This window comes from Notechis scutatus, chromosome 3, assembly GCF_049901735.1.
Source record: "Notechis scutatus isolate UNSWTSFEM ecotype Mainland chromosome 3, rNotScu1.2, whole genome shotgun sequence".
Classification (NCBI taxonomy): domain Eukaryota; kingdom Metazoa; phylum Chordata; class Lepidosauria; order Squamata; family Elapidae; genus Notechis; species Notechis scutatus.
The window spans coordinates 86,301,478-86,310,116 of record NC_142011.1 but is presented as its reverse complement, the minus strand read 5'-3'; positions in this window follow the sequence as shown (position 1 = coordinate 86,310,116).

The window sequence follows — 8,639 nt, the reverse complement described above, 5'->3', positions numbered from 1 at the left end:
TCCTCTACGAACGGTGTTATCACCAGAATCCTTGGCCGTACTGCAAGATCCAGTAGATTTGCGGGCTCGCCTACGGGAGGCGCAACGACTGGATGCGTGGACGCAGCAGAGACGGGGGGACGTTGGACCTGATTCTCCATGGTCCTTTGAAGAGGGCCTGCTCCGACATCGGGTTTATTATATGTACCTACCAGGTCGTTGAGAGCTCTCATCATGACACAATGTCATGATAACCCCGCTGCTGGCCATTTTGGATTTCATAAAACCTTGCATTTGGTCACCCGGACTTTTTGGTGGCCTCGGGTTCGTCACAATGTGTTCTCTTACATCGCTTCTTGCGTTCAGTGTAGGCAAGCGAAAGCGGCGTTGGGTGCACCCCTGACCTCCAACCATTGTCGACTCCGAGCAGACCATGGGGAGCGATCTCCATGGACTTTCTCATGCATTTACCATTCTCGTCGGGCTTCATGATGGTGCTCATGGTAGTTGATATGCTGACTAAAATGGCTCATTTCATCCCCTGTCGGAGATTGCCATCGTCCCGCACTACGGCCCAGCTATTTTTGCAGCATATCTTTCGTCTGCATGGACTGCTGGATAGAGTGGTTTCTGATCGTGGGGTTCAGTTTACTGCGCAATTTTGGAAACAGTTAATGGCGGCGCTACAAGTTCAGGTGTGCTTAGCGTCAGTGCACCATCCGGAAACTGATGGCCAGACTGAGAAGGTGATTGGTATTCTTACCCAATATTTGAGGTGTTTCGTTAATCAGCGACAAAGCGATTGGGCAAAATATCTCCCATTGGCAGAATTCGCTTTTAATAACTCGCAGCACACCTCCACTAGTGTCACGCCATTTTTCGCGAATGTGGGTTATCATCCACGCTTCTTCCCATTAATGATGATGGATTCCCCGGTTCCTGAGACCCAAGATTTTCTGGAGGAACTACAAGTGGTCCACCGTTTAGTAGTACAACAACTCGACAGGGCGAAAGACGACTATAAACGGTTTGCGAACCGATCACGTCGCGCAACGCCTCCGTTAGCTGTGGGTGACAAGGTGTGGTTATCCACAAAACACCTTGGATCGATCGCCCAATTAGGAAGTTGGACCATCGTTTCATCGGTCCCTTCCCGATTGAGGCGGTTATCAACCCTGTGGCATACCGTCTCACCTTACCACGCTCTATGCGTATTCACCCTGTTTTCCATCGCTCTCTTTTTGGTTCCTGACTCCCGGAGTGTCCTCTGTGTGCCCCCGCCGTACGACTTCCCCATCGACGCCCCATGAGGAGGCTGCTGTTGATGACACGGTGGTCAGCGTTACTGATTCGCGTTGGCTCAAGGGTCGCTTTTCAGTATTTAGTCGGGAGGAGAGTGGATGACTCGGAGATTTGCTCATGGACGGATGCATCTGCGGTTCATGCTCCAGACATGATTCGGGACTTTCATGAACGTTTCCTTCGAAACCGCATCCGGATCGTCAGACCCGGGGAAGGGCCCTGCGGTGAGGGATAGTGTTGTGGTTCTGGGCTTGGATTCTGCTTCTGTGGAAGATCGGAGTTCAAGTGAGGAGGACATGGCAGAACTATATGAGCCGGCATTGCTCAGTGAAGGGAATAGTAACCAGGATGAGGAGATGGATGTGACAAAGGATGACAAACCTGACGTATTGGAATTGTCAGGACCTTTGACCTCCTCTGGTTCCTTATCTGATCATCAGCTGGGAATGGCTGACAGGGAAGTTTTGAGGGAGTCTTCCAGTGGAGATGAGAACTTGGAAGACTTATGGTTAAACGTCAGGAACAGACGACGTATGAGGAGGCAAATCCAGCTGGAACGAAGGAGGAGGGCGAGCCAGTAATTAAGGAAATTAGCTCGTTACCTCAATGACTATAAAAGGACACAGCTGGGCTAGTACAATTTGCCAGGAACAAAGTGACTTATTGAGTGAGGACGTTACAGCAAGAAGCTCTGAGGCTTGAGATTATTTACCAGGACTGGTTTGCCGGACAGAGTAAAGATTTATTGCTGTGGACCGTGGATTAAAAGCAGCCGTTATCTTGTGAGACTTCATTCTGTTTGAACTCCTTTTGAAACAGCTGCTTTCTGTTTTGTTCGCTTTAATTTGAAGGGGAGTCATCATATATATATATATATATTATATAAACTTTATTATATAAACTTTTATTCTTTGCAATAAGTACATATTTATCAAGAAGATGCCAAGATCTGTTTCAGTGCTTATGTGAGTATAGGGACAGCTCTTGGCATAACCAGGGCTCTAAAAATGCTGTACCTTGGATTATTTGGAAAACTGTATTCACATTCAGCCAAGGTTAGTGCAGCTCCTCTTCATACCTCCTATGTGGAATTGAAGAAAGGAGAGAGCCGAGCATGCTTTGTTATATGTTGTGTGTTAAAAGTTGCCTGCAGAGGACAGCTATCTGATGCCTACTTTCAGCAAGAAGTCAATATAATAAAATGAGACTTATTTCCAAGCAAAGTTACTGTAAGGAATGGAGGTAACAAGGTACCAGGGAACCAATGTTTCTCAGACTAGGCAAAAACATTATGTAAACACTAAGCAGGTGATCCCCAATTTCAAGCCCTGTGAAAAACTGGTAGTCAAGTACCTATTGACTTGAAAAAGAGTGGGTGGAGAAAGGCCTAGGATTTGATTTGAAGTGTGCTTTCTTTCTCTTTCTTCATTATCCATCTTTCATTATCCATCATTATCCATTATCCATTATCCATCTTCATTATCCATCATTATCCAGCTTTGAGTTCTGTGTTCTGCAATAGGTAGAGCTTCTGTATACGTCCAATTTGTTTCTGCTTTTGATAAAGCAACTTATTTAGCTGTGTCATATTTGTGAGGTTGTGCTATCAGTATGGTCCTAAATATAGGGTTAAGTGGCTAGAAGGTTGAAATGTATTACAGTGCAATAACAGCAAAAGCCAGTGTCCTCAAATTCTCAGCATTGAGATTGCAGTAGGATTGCTTGGGCCTTGACATCAGAGTTAAATAACCCATCCCAGAGCCCATTCCAAATTGGGTTGCAGTCCAGATTTACCAGTTAGTGCAATATATGAACTCTCAATTCCTGGATAATATAGGGGGAAGAAATGGAGGTAGTGACAGATTTTATTTTCCTGGGCTCCAAGATCACCGCAGATGGGGATTGCAGCCAAGAAATTAAAAGACGCTTGCTCCTGAGGAGGAAAGCTATGGCAAATCTAGACAGCATACTAAAAAGCAGAGACATCACCTTGCCAACAAAATTGTGTATAGTCAAGGCTATGGTTTTCCCAGTTGCAATGTATGTCTGTGAACGTTGGACCATAAGAAAGGCTGAGTGCCAAAGAATTGAGGCCTTTGAACTGTGGTACTGGAGAAGACTCTTCCTTGGACTGCAAGGCAATCAAACTGGTCAGTCCTAGAGGAGATCAACCCTGAGTGCTCTTTAGAAGGCCAGATCCTGAAGATGTAACTCAAATACTTTGGTCACCTAATAAGAAAGAAGGACTCACTGGAGAAAAGCCTAATGCTGGGAAAGCAGGGGGGGGGATTCTACTTGGTTGGTCTGGTTCTATAGAACTGGTTGTTATGATTGTACCCAGTTCAGAGAACATGCAAATCACGCCACTGGCTGGCCCCACCCCTCCCCTCCTTGCCTACTCACTCCTTACCTGGCATATGCGCATCATCAAACTTGCCTGCGTTTGGTAAGTTGCTATTTTTCCTTTTTTTTCTCTGACCATCAGCTGTTCTGCTGTGCCGGGAGATTTAGATTAGCTAGAAAGCAGGAAATTGTTGGATTTCTTGCTTTCTAGTTAATCTAAAAGCAGAGCTGAACCTTCCTTAGGACTGAAGCTTCTTTTTTTTTAGTGCAGACTCAGGTAGCAGATTGCAGAATCATAGATCTCTAAGTGAATCTGTGATTCTGTGAGCAACTCAATCTGCCTGCCTGCTTTGCCTGATTTGGGGTAAAAGTTGCTCTTTTTTTATAAAAAATCAATATTTACATAAATATCTATAATATTTACATACCAGCCACACCCAAGCCATGCCTAGTCAGCAAGCCACACCCACCCAGTCACATGACCACCAAGCCACACCCACAAATTAGGCCATTTCCACAGGGTTGTTACCATGCCCTCAAAGGAAAAAGGAAAGGGGAGTGTAAAATGAAGCGCGTTCCGTATGAACTGTTGTTTTTCTCAAGTAGACTTCAAATGAGGGAGTATGCCCACATAACCGGTTGTTAAGAAATTTGAATCCCACCCCTGTGGGAAAGATTGAGGGCAATCTCACACATGTGAATGCACTCTGATTTTTGTGTTCTGCAGTAGGCAAAACATTTGCATATACAGGTGTTCTGTCTCCCCTTCCCTTTCCCCCAAAAAGTAAGGGATTATACACACACACAAACACAGACAGGCAAGCTGGCTCGAACTTTTCAAAGCAAATCCTCTGTAACTGATAACATTCTTGGCATCCCACTACGTCCTGCTTGTCCGAGCTGGCAGCAATTGTAAATCAAAGTCTTACTCACACAGAGGGAAATGGTTCTTTTACTTCACAAAGCACAAGGCAATCCACAAAACAATCGTTCTTCCAACATAGTCACGAATAAAGTCTAAAGTAAGTTAAACTTTGTCCCGTATAAAGTTTAAGGAGAAAGTACACCCACTTTTATCCCCTGTGGGGTGTGGCTCAGTGACTCAGCTCACTCTCTGACCCTCCCACACTTCCTACGTTGCTGCTCATGTTTCTCCCTACGACGCTGCTTGGGGTCGAGCCAAGACTCCTCCTCTTCACTCCCTGTCAGGGGCTGCTCCAACATGCCTTCCTCCTGATTCATCTCAGACTGTTTCTCTCGGTTTTCTGATGGAACCTGAGGCATTACCAGGGAGGAAGGCATTGGCAGGGAGGAAGGTCCTGGGGAGGAAGGCATTGCCAGTTCCTCCCCCTCATCTTCCAGGTCCTCTTCCTCTGACAGCATAGGCTCGGGAGTCGGGGCCACAACATACAGGTATATGACTTCTTTCTTGTCTGCAATAAACTAAGTTAACTAGCTATGCCTTGTTTGTGTCTTTTTGCTGTAAGCAAGTTCTAGAGAGTTGAGATTTATTGTCAACCCTGGTATGAATGCATACTGAGTTGTAAAACTATTATTCCTGAATTCTTGAGAATTAGCCTAATTGAACTCAATGAATTAACATAGAAAGCATTCTCAAATAGTTTCTGACGACCAGTTATTTCATTCTATGGCACCCAAAATGTTGTACACCTATCAGTGGAAGTATTTTTACCAGAATATGTATAAACTTAAGTAGAGGACCACATACTGATTTTAACATTTGCATTCAGATGCAATAGCACATCCTTGATTATGTAAGGAACAGACTATTCTACTCCCTGTGGGGCAAAATAAACAAAATGCAAAACCTCCCCCTCAGTTTTTCTAGAAATAAAGATGAACTGAATTCCTGTTTCACACTATGGAATCCAGATTAGATTATATTCAGGCATGGTGTGGAGAATAAATTGTGTGGTTTTTTTTTACTGTTCAGTTTTTTAAAGACTGAGAAAAATATGGCTGTCACCACCTATTTGTTATTATTTGCAAAACTCATATGCTGCTTCAGTCATGGTCTCTAAGTAGCTTATAGCTAGTACAATAATACTACCATAATAGGATAATAGCTAACAATGATCAAATCAGATAAGTTATCAATATCAAAAGATAAATATTTAACACAAATCTCTCAATAAAAACTTACCAGATAGCCAACATTTAATTCAAATGTCATTTATTCCCTGTAGCATCTTCAGAAGAACAATATTTTGACTGTTTATATAAATATTAATCGACGGGAAGCCAGACTAATTTGTGGAGGCATTTTCTGGCTCCATATCTATTTTCCAACGATGGGGACTCACAACATGCCTTCTCTACTGGCTTAAATCAAATGGCGAGATTCTATAGGGAGCAAGTAGTCTCATGATATTCAGGACTAAGCCATATAGAGCTTTTTAGGTAATAACATTGAATTGCAGTTGGAAGCAAATTAGCAGCTCCCATAATAAAACTGGCTAAAAGGGCTCTTACACATTAATAATCAGACACCTGCATTTTGTGCCAACTATAGTTTGCAAGCAGTCTTTAGATGGACAACAGATTGCAGTAATCCAGTTACGGGGAAAGAAAGGTATGAATAATCATTACTCCCAAATTTCATTTAAAGAGCATCTGTTGGGGGGGAAATTGGGGGATGGGAAGAGACACTTATCATGTTTTCTCTCTCCAAGTCCTGCCATAGATCATTTACAAAGATGACCAGTGAGGTTTTAATTCCTTATACAGGCTGTATAAGCTGAATCTTAGAGGAGCGTGGTGGCTCACAAGTTTAAAATGCTGGGTGATAATTGGCTTGCTCATGTTTGAGACCCATTGCTGCCATGGAGCAGGGTGAGCTCCCATCACACACTCCAGCTCCTGCCAACCCAGCAGTTTGAAAGTAGGGGAGCACAAGCAGATAAATAGGTACCACTTCCGTGGACAATTTCACAGAGACACAGAAGGACCCCTCAACTGGGCATCTCCCAGGCAACGGTGAGATCACCAACAAATCTTTTCACCACAGAAACCCTTCGATGCTTCCAACATGGAAGTATTAGTATTAGCTGAATCTTGTCTGAAAAGAGATCTAGATAATCTGTTTCATCTATAACAGGGTTAGCTTCACAGGCTGTGTTGTGTCTATGCAGGTTCGGACACATAGCAGCCCATCACAACCAGTGTGGGAAGAATATGTCATGCCCTTGGTAGAGTCGGACTCAGAGGGAGAGGAGGAACAGCCGACAGGGAGTGGAGGTGTGGCTCCGGAGGTTGTGGAGGAGGCTGGGGAAGGGCAGAGGCCGGATGGGCAGTCAGAGGAAGAACCAGACCCATCCCTTCTGCATCCTAGGACACGCAGGGAGGAATGGAGAAGGCAACAACTTGGCTTACGAGAGAGGAAGTGGCCATGATCCTCCTCATTGGTTGCAACTGGGAAGACTAGTATATAAGAGAGATGATTACAACACAGTGTTGCCAGAAGCAAAGTGTGTTTTATTTTGGTCTGAAGTTATTTTGGTTGGCATCCTTCCAACACAATGTGACTTGTTATCTCCTTGAATTTGATAAATACTTATCCTGTTCCGTTGTGGAAATTTCATCATTATAGTTTGTTTGGTTTTTTATTTCACCTCTATCTGCTCATTAAGTTTGGACTGCATTGCTTTCTTTTGAAGACTATTTTTGAGTACGTTTTATCTCCAACTGAGAATTATTGAACAGAGTGGGACCAAGTTGGAGGCATTAAAGGACATTTATTTATGTTTTGGATTTTGTTACATTTGTGTTACACTCCAGGTCATCACAGAATACTTTAAAGTGATTGGATACTGGAGTGGCAGGCAGCCGCTATATAAAGGCTGCCCGCCAGCCGTTATCGTTGTTGAGTTACTTAGTTGCTGAATTTACCTAATAAATGAATGTTGCGGATCCGTGGCTCAGGGTGCTTATTCTGATCTCGAACCCAACAGGCTGGCCACGCCCACTCCCAGTTTAGCAAAGGGAAAACAGTCTTGATATGTCAGCTGATGCTGCTGTGACGACCTGAGTTTGACTCCCCTGATCTATAGCATTTTGTAATGATTGTCCTCCCACAACTTTGTCCATTTCTTTCCTTAAAAGGAAAGTTGTCCATGTTAGCTAGTTCAAGCTGCTTGAAAAAAAGTCTTAAAAGCAATTTCATGCTTTTGAAAATCCGTAAGTGCTTTACTTGGGTAAGAAATAAAGTGCTTCTGAATCATTAAGGCAGTAGTTATAGTTAAAGTAAGCGTTTTATTTATTTATTGCCAAATTCTATCCCAATGAATTTGTTAGTTAGATTCATGTGGGGATTGGCATAAAGCAATTGAGCATTTTAGGAGATCATGGTATCGCAAAATTTGACATTTCCCAAATTAATATACATTTAGAAAGATTAATCATAGCATGAACCACCTGTTTTCAAACATCTGAATAGAATTTGGGGTTGAAATATTTAATTAAGATAAAAATACCAAGAACATAAACCAATTTATAGATAGGGTTCATTTCATTATTTTTATATTATCTTATCGCAGAAAGATATGATCACCGATCCATTCATAATATAAAAAACAAAGCCCTAGAAGATGCTGGCATGAATTGGCCATTAGTAAATAGAAATATTATTCTAAAGGGAGAGGATTCTTCTGAAAAAAGTAACCGAAGTAGTAGAGTTGGCTAGAATACGCTATTCAAAGGGCACCATGCAGTAAGGAAAGAGATCTTGTAAGCCTCTGACAAAATACAGAATGAAGTTATCAGCTTTTGATGGGTAAAGATAAAAACAATAACTTCACTTGGGATCCACACAGCAGCATTCACCTTTGACATTCTCACTCACTCTCTGTGAATGACAGTCTACTGATATCAACAGGAGTTCTTGACTCTGATATACTTTTGTCCTGATAACAACTGCAAAAGATCTCCCTAGTTTTGAAGAAAAAAAAAATTGGGCCGATAGTATCTTTTTTAAAAATTACTTCATAACTCTCTTA